The following is a 22,032-nucleotide window of genomic DNA, read 5'->3' as shown; positions in this document are numbered from 1 at the left end:
CAAGCTGTATAGGCTCGAAAGCCTACTACCAATTAAGCATATTAGGTGATGTGCATCTCTGTAATGAGAAGGGGTGTGGTCTAATGACATCAACACCCTATATCAGGTGTGCATAATTATTAGGCAATTTCCTTTCCTTTGGCAAAATGGGTCAAAAGAAGGACTTGACAGGCTCAGAAAAGTAAAAAATAGTGAGATATCTTGCAGAGGGATGCATCACTCTTAAAATTGCAAAGCTTCTGAAGCGTGATCATCAAACAATCAAGCGTTTCATTCAAAATAGTCAACAGGGTCTTAAGAAGCGTGTGGAAAAACCAAGGCGCAAAATAACTGCCCATGAACTGAGAAAAGTCAAGCGTGCAGCTGCCAAGATGCCACTTGCCACCAGTTTGGCCATATTTCAGAGCTGCAACTGGAGTTCCCAAAAGCACAAGGTGTGCAATACTCAGAGACATGGCCAAGGTAAGAAAGGCTGAAAGACGACCACCACTGAACAAGACACACAAGCTGAAACGTCAAGACTGGGCCAAGAAATATCTCAAGACTGATTTTTCTAAGGTTTTATGGACTGATGAAATGAGAGTGAGTCTTGATGGGCCAGATGGATGGGCCCGTGGCTGGATTGGTAAAGGGCAGAGAGCTCCAGTCCGACTCAGATGCCCGCAAGGTGGAGGTGGAGTACTGGTTTGGGCTGGTATCATCAAAGATGAGCTTGTGGGGCCTTTTCGGGTTGAGGATGGAGTCAAGCTCAACTCCCAGTCCTACTGCAAGTTTCTGGAAGACACCTTCTTCAGGCAGTGGTACAGGAAGAAGTCTGCATCCTTCAAGAAAAACATGATTTTCATGCAGGACAATGCTCCATCACACGCGTCCAAGTACTCCACAGCGTGGCTGGCAAGAAAGGGTATAAAAGAAGAAAATCTAATGACATGGCCTCCTTGTTCACCTGATCTGAACCCCATTGAGAACCTGTGGTCCATCATCAAATGTGAGATTTACAAGGAGGGAAAACAGTACACCTCTCTGAACAGTGTCTGGGAGGCTGTGGTTGCTGCTGCACGCAATGTTGATGGTGAACAGATCAAAACACTGACAGAATCCATGGATGGCAGGCTTTTGAGTGTCCTTGCAAAGAAAGATGGCTATATTGGTCACTGATTTGTTTTTGTTTTGTTTTTGAATGTCAGAAATGTATATTTGTGAATGTTGAGATGTTATATTGGTTTCACTGGTAAAAATAAATAATTGAAATGGGTATATATTTGTTTTTTGTTAAGTTGCCTAATAATTATGCACAGTAATAGTCACCTGCACACACAGATATCCCCCTAAAATAGCTATAACTAAAAACAAACTAAAAACTACTTCCAAAACTATTCAGCTTTGATATTAATGAGTTTTTTGGGTTCATTGAGAACATGGTTGTTGTTCAATAATAAAATTAATCCTCAAAAATACAACTTGCCTAATAATTCTGCACTCCCTGTATATATATATATATATATATATATATATATATATATATATATATATATATATATATATATATATACCTGTATATATTTACATAGATATAGGTATATATATATTTAAAAAAAGCAAAACAGATATAAAAAGAAATATGTATTTAAAAAGAAAAAGAACATTTTCTTCTATGTGAAGGTGATAAAATATTCATAACTACCTTCAGGTTTAGCACTGTAGGACTAACGTGGTGTCAGGGTTAGAGTGCAATCGATAAGGTTTTTTTTAATGAATGCATGCTACATTAAAGACTATGGAGAGAAGATGATGTTGCAATATCTGAAGTTCTGAGGTTAGCATGCGTTGGGTATCACCCACACACAATTTACTTGCAATACGTTTGCTAACCTGCGCCCATAAAAAGTTTACTTCCAGCTGTGTTTGCGTGCAACATGTAATCTTGCCCTATCTAAAGTTTTTTGCTCAGAGGATTTTATCCAAAATTGTTGTTTCTAGAAAGGCAAATGTTGCCATTTCTTTCATGAACATGAAATAAAAGCACAGTATTACAGCACTGCATGACATGAGAGCTTTCTTAGTTTTACACTTTGTGCTTTGTATTTTAATGTACTTTAGATTGTTCCTTTACATTTAAGCATTGCAATTTCTATTTTGTATTTTACTGCATTTTGATTTTGTATACAGCAGTGTGTTTAGGATTGTGATTTTACAATCTATTGATTAGCAGACTGGCAGTAATACTCAAACATGCTTCTAAATTTGTGTTAATCCCTTGGTTGTTAGTGATGTGCACAATAGAATTTGAACCTTCATTGCCAGTAACTAAACACAACAGTGGCTTAAGCACTTGATTGTCCATAACATACACAACAGGGACCTGACCTCATTTTTGAAAAGTGGTCATCAGACCAAATTCCATTCTGCTAATAATTGAAAGAGTAACTATACCAGTGCACACCACAAGGCCGGTGCATGACCAACTAGGGCTGTAAACACTTAAAGGGACGTGAAACCCCAACATTTTCTTTCATGATACAGATAGAGCATATAATTGTATACCACTTTCCAATTTACTTATGTCATTAAATCAGATTTATTCTCTGGGTATCCTTTGTTGAAGGAGCTGCAATGCACTTCTGGGAGATAGCAGGTATACTAGGTATGCTTTTCAACAAAGGACACCAAGAGAACAAAGAAAATTAGATCATTTAAGTAAATTGGAAAGTTGTTTAAATCTATATATCCTTTCTGAATCCTGAAAATTTAATTTTGACTTTACTATCCTTTATAAGGGATAGTCTAGTCAAAAAATAAACTTTCATGATTCAGATAGAGCATGCAATCTTAAGCAACTTTCTAATTTCATCCCATTATCAATTTTTCTTTGTTCTCTTTGTATCTTTATCTAAAAAGCTTGAAACTAAGCTTAGGAGCCGGCCTATTTTTGGTTCAGCACCTGGATAGCACTTTCTGATTAGATGGCTACATTTAGACACCAATCAGCAAGCGCTACCCAGGTTCTGAACCAAAAATAGGCCTGATTCTAAGCTTACATTTTAGCTTTTTAAAATAAAAATACCAAGAGAACGAAGACAATTTGATAATAGGAGTAAATTAGAAAGTTGCTTAAAATTGCTGGTTCTATCTGAATCATGAAAGTTTAATTTTGACTATACTATCCCTTTAAGTATTCTAATTGCAGTCTCATTCCACTGTTATAAGTTTTATACAGAGCTGGTGCAGAATAAAATTAACATGTTATATGCGCCCCTCCTATCCCTCCCCAGTATTCATTTTCTTTCTTATTTCCATGATATGTAAGCTGGCCAGCTGGAGTTACATACAGAATTTGCTGAAAGTAATTTTGTATCCGCCACTTAGATTTCTTAGTGACAAAGAACTCTAATCCAAATGAGTTGTGAGGCACAGCTATGCATACATTGCTAGTTAGAATAAGGAGTTTTAGGTAAATATTGTGCCAGGCCATTTGAGAAAGGAAGTATAGCAGAGCATGTAGGTCCAGTTTATGAGGCTATGACCTAATATCACTGGGAAGGGATCACCTCTGGTTGAGACCTTAGACTTCCAGAATGTAGCCACATTTTCTTTAGTGGAGTTGTATGATAGAGAACTCTTATTAGACATCAATGTTGCATCATCTTTTTTAATCTGTTTAGCTAATACATTTTCCTTACAGGAGTTTTTCCATTAAGCAACTTTTAAAGAAATTAAGTTATGGTTAAAAGGTTTAGTGAATGTCAAGCTTGGCCATAGTTTAGCACCTTATGGTCAGTGCTAAAGGGTAAGAAGGAATGTTTGCGTATATTTCCATTCATTAATATACACACACATATATTATATACAGTATATATATATATATTTTATTATTATTATTATTATACTTTATTTATGAAGCGCCAACATATTCCGCAACGCTGTCCATGGATACAATTCATTTAAAGGGACATAATAATCATATGCTAAATCACTTGAAACTGATGCAGTATAACTGTAAAAAGCTGACAGGAAAATATCACCTGAGCATTTCTATGTCAAAAAGGAAGATATTTTACCTCACAATTTCCTCAGCTTAGCAGAGTAAGTTCTGTGTAAAAAGTTATACTCAGCTGCAGCCCAGCTGCAGGTACAAATTAAAGAAATGAAGAAATGAACAGCATCCAATCAGCATCAGCAGTGCTGAGGTCATGAACTCTTTTACTGTGATCTCATGAGATTTGACTTAACTCTCATGAGATTTCATTGTAAACTTCCTTTAAACTGAATAGGGAAATAGCATGAGAGTGCACGAGGCTCAACCTCTGAGCTGTCCCAGGACAGACACACTAATATGCTGCTTAGAAATCCTTTACAATGGGAGGTGGCTACTGAGAAACTTTTGAGGTAAAATATCTTTCTTTTTTACATAGAGATGTTCAGGTGATATATTCTAGTCAGCTTTTTACAGCTATGCTGCATCACTTTCAAGTGTTTAAACATTTGGGTATTATGGCCCTTTAAATAAAACAATAATATAAAACTTGTAAGAGACAGGACAAAATTTACAAACACATTCAGGAGGAACTGAGGGCCCTATTCCCGTGGGAACTTACAATCTAGAAGGGTAGGAGGTTGAGAAATAGGAGGTGAGTACTGCAAGATTGAGAAAGTAAAAGGCAAAAGATTTGTGCGTTCTCAAGAAAAAGAGTATAACTTTTATATATAGGGACACAGATTTTTGGAAGAGACCTTGACGAGGTACCTGGGCATTTCCCATTTGGCCAGATGCAGTAACTAATTCTTCCATTGCTGCTTTTTATCTTAGTTGAGAGCTTGCGAGTGAGTGCTGGACTTTCTCTGTGTGCTATATTAATGTATTATTTTTTTGTATTTTCCCTGTTTGGGCCTTGCACCCAGGCCTGTCTGGGGTTAACTGCCTGTGACTCTGGTGACAGTACAGCTTCCTGAGAGTGCTGTTTTGAACCCAGGGCTGTGCATGTTACAGGGTCATAGGATGTGTACCCGGTCCGGCCTGAGAGTGCTACTGCTGACCCCTCCTGTGTTTTGTATATGTTTGGGGAGATTACATAAGCCTGTGCACCCTTCAGTTTTACTCAGTTGTTTGATTGTGAGCCTGCATTGTGTGGCTGTTTAGGGACCCAGGTTTTTGGAAGAGACCTTGACAAGGTACCTGGGCTTTTCCCATTTGGCCAGATGCGGTAACTAACTCTTCCATTGCTGTTTTTTATCTTAGTTGTGAGCTTGTTAGTGAGTGCTGGACTTATACTATATATATATTTCGTCTTGAAACTCAAGCAATTAGTGATATACAGCTTAATGTTTTTATTCATTACTTTCCTTTATAAAGAGTAGAACTTCCCATTTATCAAACTTACCATAAAATGCTCTGTCTGCTATAACAAGCTCAGTCTATTACTTTAATTAATGCAAACGTCAAATTATCTGAAACTCAGTCAGTTTTATAGTCCCCTCCTGAACTCCCACAGTGTCTGCCCTATAACACAAAGGACAAATCATACTGTTTAATCTTGACTTCACAATGAGGGATTTTCAGAATATTCCGTTATTCATTTTTCTCAGTATTCTCAGTATGTGCTAATATTTCTACTCATTCTTATTGACAGTCACATTAATTAAAATATTCCAGTTAGGTTTTTCAATATGACTTAAGGACAAGAACCAGTATACTTACAAATGACAAGTGGTTTAAGTAAGATTAGGAAGGATGCTTTCCTATAGCTCCTTTCAGCTTTCAGGGAGATGATTGTTATAGGTAAAATGAATTAAATTTTATATGGAACAGAGAGATATTTCTCTGATACCCAGCACACACTCTTAAAGGGACATTAAAAGTCTTTACAACAAAAGTACCCCATTAAAAGAAAAAAGCACCTGCCACAGTGTTCCAGTAATTTCCATTGTCGTTAAAATGTGCAGTCTTTTGAATTATATCTGTTTTGGCTCTACATTAGCTGGGAGTGCCAAATTTACGCCACTGCAGCCATATTTACAAGAATTTATGGGTATGGTTTTAAAGGTAAGTTCTTTTGCTTTTAAAGCAGTTGTCTGTCTACTGTTAGATGGATTTTATTATCGGTTATTTGTAGAGCGCCAACAGATTCCGCAGCGCTGTAAACAGAGGGTAGTACAACAAAACAATGAAAGGGATCAGATGGGTATAGGGCCCTGCCAAGAGTTGCACTGTTGTAATTAGCTCTTAAGAAGGTGATCTACAAACAGCTGGAATTAAGGGGGTTCAGGGGACAGCAATGGAGGAGTGGAACTGGTATAAAGTAAGGTTAGCGTAGGTTGTATGCATCCCTGAACAGTAGAGTCTTTAGGGGGCACTTCAAGCTGTTAAAACTAGGGGAGAGTCTTGTGGGCCGAGGCAGAGAGTTCCACAAGATGGGAGCCAGTCTGGAGAAGTCCTGTAAACGGGAGTGTGATGAGGTAACCAGAGAGGAGGAGAGTAGGAGGTCATGAGCAGAGCGAAGGGGACGGGAGGGAGAGTATCTGGAGACAAGGTCTGAGATATAGGGGGGAGCAGTGCAGTTGAGGGCTTTGTATGTCAGAGTGAATATTTTGTGTTTGATCCTAGAGGCAAGAGGAAGCCAGTGAAGGGATTGGCAGAAAGGAGCAGCAGATGAAGAGCGACGTGTGAGGAAGATGAGTCTGGTAGAGGCATTTATTATGGATTGTAAGGGAGCTAGGCAGCAGGTGGGGAGACCAGAGAGGACAGAGTTGCAGTAATCAAGGCAGGAAAGAATGAGAGAGTGGATTAAAATCTTAGTTGTGTCGTGTGTAAGGAAGTGTCTAATTTTGGAGATGTTTTTAAGGTGGAAGCGGCAGGCTTTAGCCAAGTACTGAATGTGAGGAGTGAAGGAAAGATCTGAGTCAAATGTGACCCCGAGACATCGGGCATGCAGGGTAGGGGTAATGATGGAGATGTCGACAGTTATACAGATATTGGGGGTGGAGATTTTGGAAGAAGGGGGGAAAATGAGGAGCTCAGTTTTGGAGAGATTTAGCTTGAGGTAGTGAGAGGACATCCAGGAAGAGATGTGAGAAAGACAGTTAGTGACACAGGTTAGCAAGGAAGGAGATAGGTCTGGTGTAGAGAAGTAGATTTGGGTGTCATCGGCATACAAATGATATTGGAAACCGTGGGACTTAATTAGGGAACCTAGTGATGACGTATAGATTGAGAAGAGAAGGGGAACGAGGACAGAGCCTTGCGGTACTCCGACAGAAAGTGGTGATGCGGCAGAGGAGGCACCAGAGAAGGCTACACTGAAGGTACGGTTTGATAGGTAGGAAGAGAGCCACGAAAGGGCTGTGTCACAGATGCCGAAGGATTGGAGGGGTTGGAGCAAAAGAGGGTGGTCGACAGTGTTCAAAGGCTGCGGACAGATCAAGGAGAGAGAAGTGGCCTTTTGATTTTGCTGTAAGTAGGTCATTGGTGACCTTAACAATAGCTGTCTCTGTGGAGTGATAGGGACGAAATCCAGATTGCAGGGGGTCAAGAAGGGAGTTTAACATAAGGAAATGGGATAGGCGTGCATATACTAGTTTTTTGAGAAGCTTTGAAGCAAGAGGGAGGAGGGAAATAGGGCGGTAGTTGGATGGGGAGGTAGGATCAAGGGAAGGTTTTTTTGAGGATCGGTGTGGCCAGTGCATGTTTAATCGATGAGGGAAATGTACCAGTGCTCAGGGAGAGGTTGAAAATGTGTGTTAGTATAGGGGTAAGGGTAGCAGAGAGGGAGGGGAGTAGCTGTGAGGGGATAAGATCAAGGGGACAGGTAGTGAGGTGAGAGCGCAGTATAAGTGCCGAAACTTCTTCCTCAGTAACAGGGGAGAATGAACTAAGTTTCAGGTTATGAGGATTGTGGTTGAGTGAGAGCATTTGAGGGGGGGGGGGAGAGAATGGAATTATGTTGAGAGTTGATTTCATTTCTGATGGAGTCAATTTTGTTAATGAAGTGACTGGCAAAGTCTTCAGCTGACAGAGAAGTTGTGTTAGGAAATGGGGGAGGGCGGAGGAGAGTATTGAAAGTGGAGAACAGACGTTTTGGATTTGAAGAAAGATTAGAGATAAGAGTAGAGAAGTAGTGTTGCTTGTGGAGATTAAGGGCAGAATAGTAGGAGTTCAAGATGAATTTAATGAAGAAAATCAGCTGAACTCCGTGATTTTCTCCAATGCAGTTTAGCAGTACGGGAAGATCTGCGTAGGTACCATGTCAGAGGAGTCTGCCAGGGCTGGGGATGAGTGTGTGATTTCCGAGCAGTGGTAAGAGGGGCGAGATTGTCAAGGACGGATATAAGGGTGGAATTATAGTGGCAGATAGATTGTTCAGGACAGGAAAAGGAGGAGAAGGATGAGAGGAGCGGTTTAAGGGAATTAGCAAGTTGTTGCTGATCTAAAGACATAATGATTCTGTGAAGTTTGGTGTGAGGAGTAGAAGGAGGGAGAGTTGTAGGAAGGGATGATATGTTGCAAGTAAGGAGATGGTGGTCAGAAAGAGGAAAAGGGGAGTTTGAGAAGTTTGAGAGAGTGCATCGATAGCTAAAGATCAGATCAAGAGAGTGACCGTCTTTGTGAGTGGGAGAATCAGTCCATTGTGACAGACCGAAAGAGGAAGTGAGTTGCAGAAGTTGTTTAGCAGACGAGGCAGTGGGATTGTTAAGGGGGATGTTGAAGTCGCCAAGAATGAGGGCAGGGGTGTCTGAGGAAAGGAAATAGGGTAGCCAGGCAGCCAAGTGATCTAGAAATTGAGTTGAGGATCCAGGGGGTCGGTATATGACTGCAACACGTACAGAGGGAGGGGAGAATAAGCGAATCATGTGGGTTTCGAATGAGGGAAAAGTGAGGGAAGAGATAGGATGTATTTGTTGAAAGGTGCAACAAGAGGAAAGTAAAATACCTACACCACCTCCTTGTCTATTACCAGACCTAGGAGTGTGGCTGAAGTGAAAACCCCCATGTGACAGAGCAGCAGTGGATGCTGTGTCTAGGGGAGAGAGCCAGGTTTCTGTTAGGGCCAGAAGGTTGAGGGAGCGGGAGATGAAGAGGTCATGTATAGAAGTGAGCTTGTTGCAAACAGAGCAAGAGTTCCAGAGTGCACAAGTGAAAGGGGTAGTGGCTTTAGATGCAAGAGGAATGTGAGTAAGGTGTGCAGAGTTTTGTTTTCTGAGTCTATGGGATGGTACACATGGATGTGCACGGCTTGTCAGTGGTTGGGGACCAGGATTAGGGGAGATGTCACCAGCAGTAAGTAGAAGCAAGAGGGAGAGTGACATGGGATGAGATACAGATTTGCAGTAGTGAGACTGCTTTTGAGATGAGCTGCAGGGGAGAGAGAGAGTGTTTAGGAATAGGTAAAGTTCATGAGTACAAAAGTAAGGTGAGTTTAAGAGAGATGGGCTAATGAACAGTGCAGGTGGAGAGGGAGGAGTCATTGAATAGTGTAGTTTGTTATAGAGACAAAGGGTAGCAAAAAGGAATATGAATATATTGAGCATTTTTACAGAATTGGGAACCAGTTAAAAACATAAAACACAGAATTACTGTAACAATTGCATAAGGGAACAAAAGGTATATGAAACATAATATTACAAAAGTACTGTGTATTCTATAGGGTTAAGGGAATGGAAGGATGTGCTGATCAGTGTTTGCACTTGTCATTTCAGGAGAGTGAAAGTTGTGTGGGAGACTATCTATAAATGAGGAAATGAGCTTGGGGTGGGTGGGGTGAGGGGTAGGGTGGGAGGGAAGCTGTTTTCCAGAAGGCTACCTGTTGTAAGTTAGAGGGCAGTTGAAGCAGTTGAGTGTAAATGTCTGTGTATTTTCTCTGAGTTCTGAGAGAGGATGTGTTTGAAATCAAGCTGAAGGAGAGAGATATATTAGGTTAATGATGGCCCAGCAAAAGTGTGTTAAAGGAGTGGGAGGGTACATTTATGGACATTTAAGCTAAGGGTCAATCATGCAGAAACAAAAAAGAAAAGACTGAGACTGAGGTATACAAGGGGTGAAATAAAACCATTAAACAAATAGACGGATAAATGGGCAAGAGCTGCTTAAACTAACTTAACATAATGGCAGACATAAAGTTGATAAAATATGCAATGAGCTAGAGGTATGCAAATTATGACTAGCACAGCCTGTAATTACAAAGTCATGGTAATATATACATTTAAAATAAAAACAAAACAAAAGGAATTAGCACTAAATATACAAATACATACAATAAAACAACTTGGTAGGTAAAATATAATGAAGCTGTTTTCCAGAAGGCTACCTGTTGTAAGTAAGAGGGCAGTTGAAGCAGTTGAGTGTAAAAGTCTGTGTATTTTCTCTGAGTTCTGAGAGAGGATGTGTTTGAAATCAAGCTGTTGTAAGTTAGAGGGCAGTTGAAGCAGTTGAGTTTAAAAGTCTGTGTATTTTCTCTGAGTTCTGAGAGAGGATGTGTTTGAAATCAAGCTGTTGTAAGTTAGAGGGCAGTTGAAGCAGTTGAGTGTAAAAGTCTGTGTATTTTCTCTGAGTTCTGAGAGAGGATGTGTTTGAAATCAAGCTGTTGTAAGTTAGAGGGCAGTTGAAGCAGTTGAGTTTAAAAGTCTGTGTATTTTCTCTGAGTTCTGAGAGAGGATGTGTTTGAAATCAAGCTGTTGTAAGTTAGAGGGCAGTTGAAGCAGTTGAGTGTAAAAGTCTGTGTATTTTCTCTGAGTTCTGAGAGAGGATGTGTTTAAAATCAAGCTGTTGTAAGTTAGAGGGCAGTTGAAGCAGTTGAGTGTAAAAGTCTGTGTATTTTCTCTGAGTTCTGAGAGAGGATGTGTTTGATGTCTTGTGGAACAGAATAAGAAGGCGCCACATAGAGTAATATCATCAAGTATACCGAAATACACAAACAGACGATTTTAAACTCACGTGAGAAGCGGCACTCGTGATGCCAGAAACAGCAGGCCGGGACCTCTTAGTCGCCAGTGGTAGCACCAATCCGCACAACCGGTTCAGAAGGTGTGTATAAGGAGGCCCCTGCTTACGTCTATTTGATTACCCTTCACCGTCAACTGTTTTGTCGAGTTTGTATAGCAAGCGTTTTGCAATAGGTGATTGCGGGGCCTCCTTATACACACCTTCTGAACCGGTTGTGCGGATTGGTGCTACCACTCAAAGGCGTTGGGAGTTTGCTGCCCCTGATTGGTGAAACGCATCCACGTGACCTGACTGCGGATATTGCCGACTGAGTCTGTCGGGCGACTAAGAGGTCCCAGCCTGCTGTTTACGAGTCTTGTCAGTATAGCTGTACCGCAAGCCTTTTAGCCTGTAATGCATCGTCAGTGCCACACTCAAAAAAATTATGTTTTTTCATGGGATTCCCATAGCACTGCCATTACAAGTTTTACGGTAGGGCTAAAAAGCTTGCATTACAGCCTATACGACACGATTCATACCGCCATCTGAGAGCAGTAGTTATGAGTTTTATGCAACAAAACTGTTACACAAAACTCATAACTAAACTGTTACAAAGTACACTAGCACCCATAACCATAAACTATCTATTAACATCTAATCCGAGGCCCTTCCACATCGTAAACACTCTATTAAACGTATTCAACCCTTATTCTGCCGCTACCGACATCGCCGCCACTAATAAAATTTATTAAACCCTATTCCGCCACTCCCCAACATCATCCCCACTATACTAAAGTTATTAACCCCTATTCCCCAACACCCCAACATCGCCCCCACTATAATAAAGATATTAACCCCTATTCCGCCGCTCCCCGGCATTGCCGCCACTAAATAAAGTTATTAACCCCTTACCTCTGGCCTCCCACATCACTACCGTTATATAAACCTATTAACCTCTAAACCGCCAGCCCTCCAAATAACCAAAAACTAAATTAAACTATTAACCCCTAAACCTAACAACCCAATAAATAAATAAATAAAAACGTACCTGGGAAATTAAAAAAACCTAAGTTTAAACTATAAATTAAACTAACATTACTATTATACTAAAATTAAAATAACTATCAATTAAATAAATTAAAGTACTCATTAAAAAAAAACTAACATTACTAAAAAAATTAAAAATACTAAATTAAGAAATTATCCAAAATAAAAACAATTACACCTAATCTAATAGCCCTATCAAAATAAAAAAGCCCTCCCAAAATAAAAACCGGGACCGGTTTCTTCTTCATCCCTGTGGAGGCGGAGCGGTCGATGCGCAGAGGCGGAGGTCCAGACGAAGGTCCAAGGCGGAGGTCCAACCGGAGGTCCATCGATCTGACTTGTATTTTCTCTTCATGCGATTGTCCACCGCAGACAGAGGATTCAAATGCAAGGTACCACTTTTATACTGGGGGTACCATTGCATTCCTATTGGCTGAAAATGTAAATCAGCCAATAGGAATTAGAGCTGCTAAAATCCTATTGGCTGTTCAAATCAGCCAATAGGATTTAAGCAGCTCTCATTCCTATTGGCTGATTTAAAACAGGGCATATTTTTTCAAAACTTGCAATAGCAGCGCTATGGAGGGTGAAGTAACGCAACTTTTGTTGCGTTCGTTTCGCACCCTATAGTGCAAAACTTGTAATCTAGGTGTAAGTTAGGGTGCACATAAAGGGTTAGCTCACATTTCAGCTGTTTTAACAACTAAAAACCCAATTTAAGTATAAGAACACTTTAATCTTGTTAAAAGTATGCAAACGTTATTGATACCTCTTGTCACATTATTGTCATTTTTTAAAGATATATGTGCTTGCTAGTTTTTACATAGTTTTGCTCTACATTACATTATTGTTACATTTGCATCAACTTCAACAGCAACTTCTATATTCAATTGCAGTTTAAAAATGCAAAGGCCATTTTATGTCCCACTTTTGAATCAAGCCTAGAATGACTTCTGCTGAATTTGAACTATGTCTCTCAACTTTAATTTAGTTTATTTCAGACAGCTAAAAAAAATATATATTTTTTTAATATAAGCCCACTTCTTTTCTGCATTTTCTCCACAAAATATTTATAGTTCCAAACATGTGAGCATTTAATCGAAAAAAAGTAGACTTTTTACATTTTATAATGGTGAACAAAAAAAATACAAGATCAGAACTACTTCGAAAACTCATATAAACTTCAGAACAACATAATTAGAAAACTTGATATAAAGTTATTTTGTCTGGTAATAAAAACAAATTTGATACTAAAAAAAAAGAAAGGTCATTTTGATCATTACACTTGCATCTGGCGATGGTCACCAAGTTTTGAATGATTCCTCCCCCCCCCCCCAATATGTTCAAGCAACTTTAAACATAGGAAGCTTTATATCTCTGAACATACCAATGTTTTTTAATCAAATAAAGGAATATTGTACAAAAACATATCGTTATTATTTTGTTTAAAAGTCCTCATATATTCATTCAAATTTACATTTTAATAACTAAAATAGAATTCAACTTAAATTTGTACATTTTTAAGAAATTGAAAATCATCATGTTCATTTTAATGATAACTCCATTTATCCTTAAAGGGACACTGAACCCAATTTTTTTCTTTTGTAATTCAGATAGAGCATGCAATTTTAAGCAACTTTCTATTTTACTCCTATTATCAAATTTTCTTAATTCTCTTGGTATCTTTATTTGAAAAGCAAGAATGTAAGTTTTGATGCCTGCCTATTTTTGGCGAACAACCTGGTTTGTTCTTGCTGATTGGTTGATAAATTCACCCACCAATAAACAAGTGCTGTCCAGGGTCTGAACCAAAAATTGTCTGGCTCCTTAGCTTAGATGCCTTCTCTTGCTATCTTTATTTGAATAAGAATGAAGAAAAAATGATAATAAGAGTAAATTAAAAAGTTGCTTAAAATTGCATGCTCTATCGTAATCACGGAAGAAAAAAATTGGGTTCAGTGTCCCTTTAATGACATGAATCAATTTGAAATGTGAAATATGTATGCCAATCTGAGAATTGAAATTGTATGTGAAAAGCAGGTTGTTATATTTCTTTATCAATATGTAGTATTTAATTAATGAATCTGGTCTAGTTTAAAGGGACATGATACTCAAAATTATATCTGACCCCCGACTTGCCTCAGTAGCAAAAAGCACAGGGTTTACAGGAGCTATATGCCTGGACTGCCATAGAAATTCATAAACCTTTCTAACTGTTCTAATAACCTAATTTTTACAAAAATAAAATATTGCTTTTCAACTTCCTGCAATTTTTTTTTTTTCCAAAAAACATTAAAAGTAAAACAATAAATAAATATTGATGTAAAACTCACCTTCCTTGCTGAGGTTTGTATAATGCTTGATTCATTAACAGACATTAGTCTCACAAAGGGGCTGACAATGTTTCTCCTGTTTTTAGCAGATAACGACTTCTGAACTTTCATTTGTATTGTCAGTGTGTTTTCCAGTGATCACAATCAAAAAACATTTGGGACACTAGGTAATAAGTCAAAAAGGGTTTTCAAGGTTTTAAAAAGTCATTTAAACTACTGAATTTGAAAAATGGACAGTAAATGTGTTGTTAAGTATTGAGAATTTGAATTGAGAAAAGTAAAACCGGATACGCACATATTAGCATTGGACCATTTTTCATCAGCGGAGCGGCTGAAATACAAGTGAAGTAACGGTAAGAAGGCGGATAGCCTTAAAAACATACAGGATCGTAACGGAGATCTCCGTAAAGTATTGAAGTCTTACGGACTACTCTTTTGTAAACTGAATACAGCGCCGGTGAAATAAGACCGACGGCTGTTGTCATTGGAGATAATCAGTTTTCTTTTAAAGAAAGACTTGGCACTTTACCTTGCTGTAGCGAACCTGTCAAAGATTATATTGTGCACAAACTTTTATCCTAAAAATCTTTTATCAGGAACAGACAATATTACCTTTTTCCTTTTGGAAATATATTGCTCCTTTTGGAAATATATTGCACCTTCTGGTTTTGATATTAATTCAAGCTTGCATTTATATTGTTTTTATATAATTTTCTAGACTGTAATTGTTTAGGGAGTGTGTGAACGGCTGAAAGAACAACTATAGTTGGGAGTGAATGTGTATTGTTTTAGATATTGCATATTAATTATTGTCTTAATCTTGAATATTAACTATCATTTTGAAATTGTCCATAAAATAAAAAAAAAAATTTAACATACCAGATCTGTTTAATAACTAAATATTTTAATATAACTATAACGGTAGTAGACTGGATATTATTCCCCAAAGTCTGATCTATTCCCCACAGAGGGCACTATAATTGTTTCGCATATTAACTGAATCTCCTGCTTTAAGCGCCCACTATTTACAAATCTACCATTTTTCATTGAAACAATAATTACAAAAGTGTCAATAAATAAATAAAATGGCTTATTACTATCAAGTTGATATTAAAAAAAAATCCACATTTCACACTAATGCTAGATCACTTGAAAGTGATGCAGGAAAACTGTAAAAAGCTGACAAAAATATCACCTGAACATCTCTGTATAAAAAAGGAAGATATTTTACCTCAACATTTCTTAAGCTCACAATAGTAATTGCACTGTGAACAGTTATCCTTCAGCTTTCAGCTGCATCTTAAAAAAAAACAGCCAATCAGCTTCATCAGTGCTACTATCACGCTTAGTTTTACTGTAATCGCATGAGGTTTCACAGAGATCTTGTCAGAATTCATAGTAAACTTCCTTAAACTGAGTAGGGATATAACATAACTGCACATGCAAAATCCATGCTCCCGTGCATGTCCCAGGACTAGCATCCTGATTGGCTGCTTAAAGTCTATCTACAATGGAATGTGACTACTGAGGAAATTTTGAGGTGAAGTATCTTCCCTTTTTACATAGAGATGTTCAGGGAATATTTTCTAATCAGCTTTTTACAGCTATTCTGCATTACTTACAAGTGCTTCAACATTTTGACATCATGACCCTTAACCTGCCAGTAATTATCAAATATAGATTGGGTATAATATCCAAATTTGCTAAACAAATTCTAACTCCTCAGTCAATCCTGCCGCAATTATGTACATAACATTTTTAGCAGTTGGTTTCTTTTTTTCTATTAATTGGTGAATACAGGCTTCAAATTCAAATATGATTTTAGAATAAAAGTCCCTTGATATGAATTTTTTTCAGTTGACTGATGTTCTGCAAGCTGATTTCAAGCAGAATTAACAACCAGTCTATGAGATGACAGTAGTGGTGTTATAAATTAGAAGAACATGTAACAGTAAAAGAGAATTATAGCAATTCACTGGCAATGAAAGAAACTGGAGAAGATATTATGACTAATGTGACAATTTGAAAATGGCAGTAATAAACAAATAAATCAATGGTGCATGCTAAAAGGGTTGTTATGTATTCAACTTACTTGTTAACTATATGTTAGCATACATAAAATGATATTGCCTTTCCAGAAAATATATTTTCTATATTCTAACATTATTTAAAAAAAAAGTATAAATTCAATTAAATGATACCCATATTAAACATACCAATGAAGTCTACCCACTTGACCATATTAAACCATTAAGGACCGGGACTTTTAGAGAAAAACTTGTCCAAAAGACTGGAGAATTTTTAACATTTTTGCTAAACTTTTTAGCCATTAATAAAATAGCTAACATCCCATTTTCTTCTGTTCATACCATTGGGAGTACAGGTTTGCATTTTCAATACCCAATATAATTCTTTCCTTTCCAGAATTTTATTTCTGTTACCTCCTCTCGTGGGTATTGTTGTTACATCAATTGAATTGACAAATTTGCTACACTGGTAAAATGAAAGTTAATTGAAATGATTAGCTACTGTGGAGTCTTTGTTGATTTTTTTATATCCCTGATATGTTCACTGAGCCTGGTTCTGGCCTTCCTTGTGGTTTTACCTATGTATTGTATGGAAAATAAATTGCAAGTAAGTAAATATGCTATGAATTTTGTACTGCAATTCACATACAATTTGATATTGTAATCGCTGTTTTCTACATTACAAGAGAAAAAAAACCTGTTTTTAAATAGGAACACATATTACATTGGCTACTACCACATTAAAGTTGCCAGGTTTGAGCAACCAGTTCTTACCAGTGTTGGTGTCATGTTTAGTCACCAAGCTGGGGGACAAGGTATTGATCTAAGGCCATTTTGGTATATTTCATGCCATTGTTTTTCTTGCTGCCAAGTGCGATCATATTAAAAAAATTGTTTACTTTTCCACAAACTTTGGGTTTCTCACTGAAATTATTTACACACAACTACTGCAGTCATAAAACAAATTGTTGTAAAAGCTTCCCTGAGATCCTCTTAGTTCAGAAATAGCAGATATGCATGGCTTTGCCATTCCTTTTTGGTAATTAGATGGGCGCTAATTGCAGCTGTTCACCTAACTTCTGAAATTCCTGGCAGTGAATGGGGTTAATCAGTTAGCTTGTAAGGTTAATTTTATCTGTAGTGTTGAGAATACCCTCCCACACACTGATCCCTACCCAATCCCTCCTAAAAAAGCTCACTTTCCTCCCTCACCCCCAGTGGTCATCACCAACTAACTTAGGTACTGGTCTGTGTCAGTATGCAGTTTAGAGAGTTTTATATATATATATATATATATATATATATATATATATAATTTTTTTTTGTAGTGTAGATAACCTTCCACACTATCTGTCAGTACCCAATTTGTTTTTCTAGTTATTTATATTTTTTTCTGTAGTGTAGCAATCCCCCACAACCAATAGTAACTGGGCCCCCTCCCTTACAAAATAAGTTTTCCATAGGTAGGGAATTTCTACCCTCCTGCTTCTGTCCTTCCCTCCCACTCCACCCACGACAGCACAGAGTGTCACTGTTTGCATCAGCGATCTGCCTTCATATGGTAAAGTGAGCATTAATAGTGCTTCCTTACTATATAAAGGGAGATGCCTTCTGCTTCTGGCTGCGGTCTTAGCTCTCAGAACTTACAGCTGGGACTGCAGCATGAGGAAGAAGGTAGGATCTAGGTACTATGTCAACAGGGTACTCTAGGCAAAGTACCATGTGACGTAGTGGCTTAAGGGGTTAAAGGTACGGTGCACTCAAACATTTTCTTCCCTTTAATGTATTCCCAATGATCCATTTTACCTACTGGAGTGTATTAAATTGTTGACAAATAGCTCCTTAACCCATATATTCTGATTTGAAATAGCTTATATTGCTGTTTGTATCCCAACCTATACTGAAAACGTCTGTACCTTAATACTGGTTACAAAAAAACATTTTCCATTAGTTTCTAATTATTGGCCTTTAAATACACAGTGATAAATTAGATAAGGAAGACTTTGTGTAAATAATTAGACTTATAGGACACTTTTTTTTAAAGATAGACAACAAAGTATGTATTAAGCCCTAATGACATTCCACCTCTGTAAACAGAAGTTATGACCATTTATTGCCTTAGATTTCATGGATATTACTTATACATTGCTCATCCTTCACGTTGCACTTATTTAAAGCCAGCCACCAAAATAGCAATAATGAAGTTCTCAGTCAAAATTAGGTAATATTGCAATATATTTTTATTAATAAAATACTGTATATATTTCTATACATATCTGTACATACACTATGGCCTCTATTTATCAAGGTCTGTCGGACCTGATCTGACAGTGCGGATCAGGTTCGACAGACCTCGCTGAATACGGCGAGCAAAACGCTCGCTGTATTCAGCATTGCACCAGCAGCTCACAAGAGTTGCTGGTGCAACGCCGCCCCCTGCAGACTAGCGACCAATAGGCCGCCAGCATGTGGGTGTCAATCAACCCGATCATACTCGATCGGGTTGATTTCTGGCGATGTCTGTCCGCCTGTCCGGCGATGTCTGTTTCCAGAAACTGCTGTTTCTGGAAATACGGGGCATCAAGCTCCATTCAGAGCTTGATAAATATGCCACTATATATCTATCTATCATCTATCTATCTCTGTATATATTTTAATATATATATATATATATATATAAATAATACTGCGGAAAAGTCATAGACCACCATTAAATTAAGTTTTAATGACCATCCATATTTATTTTTCAGTGCTTTATTAAGATACAAACAAAAAATGCAGGAAATATGTACACAAAATATATAGAAAAAAAATTCAGAACAAAATGGCTTCTTCAGGCAAAAGTCAGTATATTGTGTGACCTCCCTTGGCACTAAGCACATCTTGAACTCTTGGCGAGACTGTCCTGAAGTTTTCTAAAGTAATCTTCTGGTATATTATACCAGGCTTCTTTTAGCACTTCCCAGAGTTCTTCCTTAGATTTAGGTTGTCTTTTATTTATGTCTCTGTCCAGGTGATCCCATGCTCCCTCTATAATATTAATGTCTGGACTCTGTGAAGGCCAGTCCATGACTGTCAGTGTTTTATCAGCTATTATTCTCTCCAAATATAATTTCACTGCATTAGCAGTGTGCTTGGGATCCTTATCATGCTGAAAAATAAAACCATTCCCAATCAGACACTTTCCAGAAGGAATAGCATGATGAATTAAAACCTGCCTTTACTTTTCAACATTCATGATCCCATCAATTCGGACAATATCACCAACACCACTAGCAGAAATGCAACCCCAAACCAAGATAGACCCTCCACCATGTTTCACTGAAGGCCACAAGAACTCATTCTCCCATCTCCCTCAAAATCTTCTCACATATTGTTGACGATGGACCCAAAAATGTCAAACTTGGATTTGTCACTCCATAATACTCTTTTCTGCTGATCTTCATTCCAATCGTTTTGAGCTTTTGCCTATCTTAGCCTTTTCACCCCGTTCCCCTTCTGAAAAAGTGATTTCTTGGCTGCTACCATTCCACAAAGACCAATCCTTATCAAGCTTTTTCAGACTGTAGAAGGGTCAACTTGGCATCCCGATGAAGCTGCCAGATGCTGAGCCAGGTCCTTGCTGGACTTCTTCTGGTCTCTCAAAGAAGAAACTCTGAGAAACTTCCCATCAGATTTTTAAAGTTTTCTTGGCCTTCCAGTCCTTTTTTTTGTCCTTGGCCTTTTCTGATTACACAGATTTCTTTATAACAGCTTGAATACCACATCTTAAGTATCAAGTTTGTTTGCTGATTTCCCTTTAAGAGGGGCCTTGCTGATGCAAAAGTATGATTTTATGTCTTTCAAATTCTGTGATCTTTGGCATTTTGAATGGAATAATGCAATTGAAAGTTGGTCTTATTAGCAAGCTCCCAATGAATTAAATTCATACCACGTTTATGTATTGTGTTTTTAGACATTGTATAAACATATGGATATGTATTAAGAGTTTATGGTGAATCTCTCATATTGTGGGGACTTATTATATCATTATTGAATGGGTTTTTTTTTTGTTTTAGAACATGTAAATTAGCACATTACTATCAATATATATTTTCATATATATTTTGGCTTTTTGGATATCACTAGGATGTCCTGTTATCGTTCCAGGGGTTATTAGCTATTATACTGTATATGTGTGATGGGATTTTTTATGACTGTATATACTGGATTTGACAGCAAGGGTATTTTAATTTTATTTAGGCCTGATGAAATAGCCCTTTGTAGGCTGAAAAACATGTCACCTGTTATGACTATTGTTTTAATGAAAGTTTTTACTTCTTATACTTTGCTGAGCTATGTTGTATGATTTGCTCATCACCCTAGTGGACAAGAAGTAGCCTGCATTTTATTTGTGAGTACCCACATGATCTTCATATTATCGTCCCTTATATAGACTGTACTAGGCCATTTTGGTGCCCTTGTTTCATTATATCTATAGTAGTCCTAAAGCCTGTATAGATGGGCCAAAATCCCCATCCACTTGGATTCCCTCTCCCTCCTTCCCCTTCCCTACCGCTCTCAACATTTTTTTTTCTGAAGTGCAGCAGTCCACTGTTTCTGACTATGGGTTGTAGTACCAGATCTATGTACTTAGAGATTGGCTGTAGTAAAGATCCAATAACTGACACAATTGGGTGTCCTGGGGGGTTTGTTAGTGTTTTATGTATTTTTGGGATGGTGTACAATACAGGAATATGTGGGAACTGTGTGATACAATAGTCCCTAATCTGTTAATTTATGAAACCTTGTTCAAATCCAAACTTCAACAAATTATCTAATTCATATTTAAAAGCATTTGTTGGGTCAAAGGTCAGTTCATTGTATGTTTCACTCTCGGACAGCTGTTGCAGAATGTCAGCACTGTAATCATCATAGTTTAAAAGTACTATGACACCACCGTTGTCCGCTGGGTGGATAATTACATTGGTGTCATTCTGCAATAATTTTATAGCTTCCTGTTCGTCCTTATCCAAATAATGTTTCCAAAATTTGGTATTGAGTTCAGCTTCCATGTCTTGTGTTACTAAACTTAAAAAGGTTTTCATACTTGAGCTACAATTACTTGGTTCAAAGGTGCTAGGCTTTTTGCATCTATACTCCAATAGAAAAATAATTACCTGGGGAGCTCTTGTTTAAAATCCAAGGTGCTTAATTGAAACAATTCTTTAAAATTCTTTGCAGCAACAAGAAAAGCGATCAATCCATGTGCTCAATCGTCAAACACACATTATGTTCCACTGAGGTAGCGTCAAGGGGTCATCTGACGCGTTTCGGCCTATAGCCGTAGTCAAAGCAGTATGACCCCCTCACACACTTCCGTACTTTAAAAACAGCAAGTTACATTTCATTGGTTAAATGAAACATGACGCTACTCACTTTCTATTGGTTATACATTTCAATACATTCAGTTGAACATTAACACTTTGTAAATTTAGTATATTCGCTCATTTTGCATATTAATACTTCATACTATTCTTAGAAGTGCTGCTGCTGACCTTATTTATCCACTTTTTTCCTTTCTCAACTTTCGCCGCTATGTTCACTATTCTAAACAACATAACTGAACACTGTATTATTTTATTTCCTAACAGTTATATTTCACATTATATTATATTATCCTACTTATTTCCAATTTATACCATATAATTTTGCATAAAATAGCGAAAGGGCT

The sequence above is a fragment of the Bombina bombina genome, chromosome 1, assembly GCF_027579735.1.
Source record: "Bombina bombina isolate aBomBom1 chromosome 1, aBomBom1.pri, whole genome shotgun sequence".
Taxonomy (NCBI): domain Eukaryota; kingdom Metazoa; phylum Chordata; class Amphibia; order Anura; family Bombinatoridae; genus Bombina; species Bombina bombina.
Note: the sequence above shows the minus strand (reverse complement) of the source record.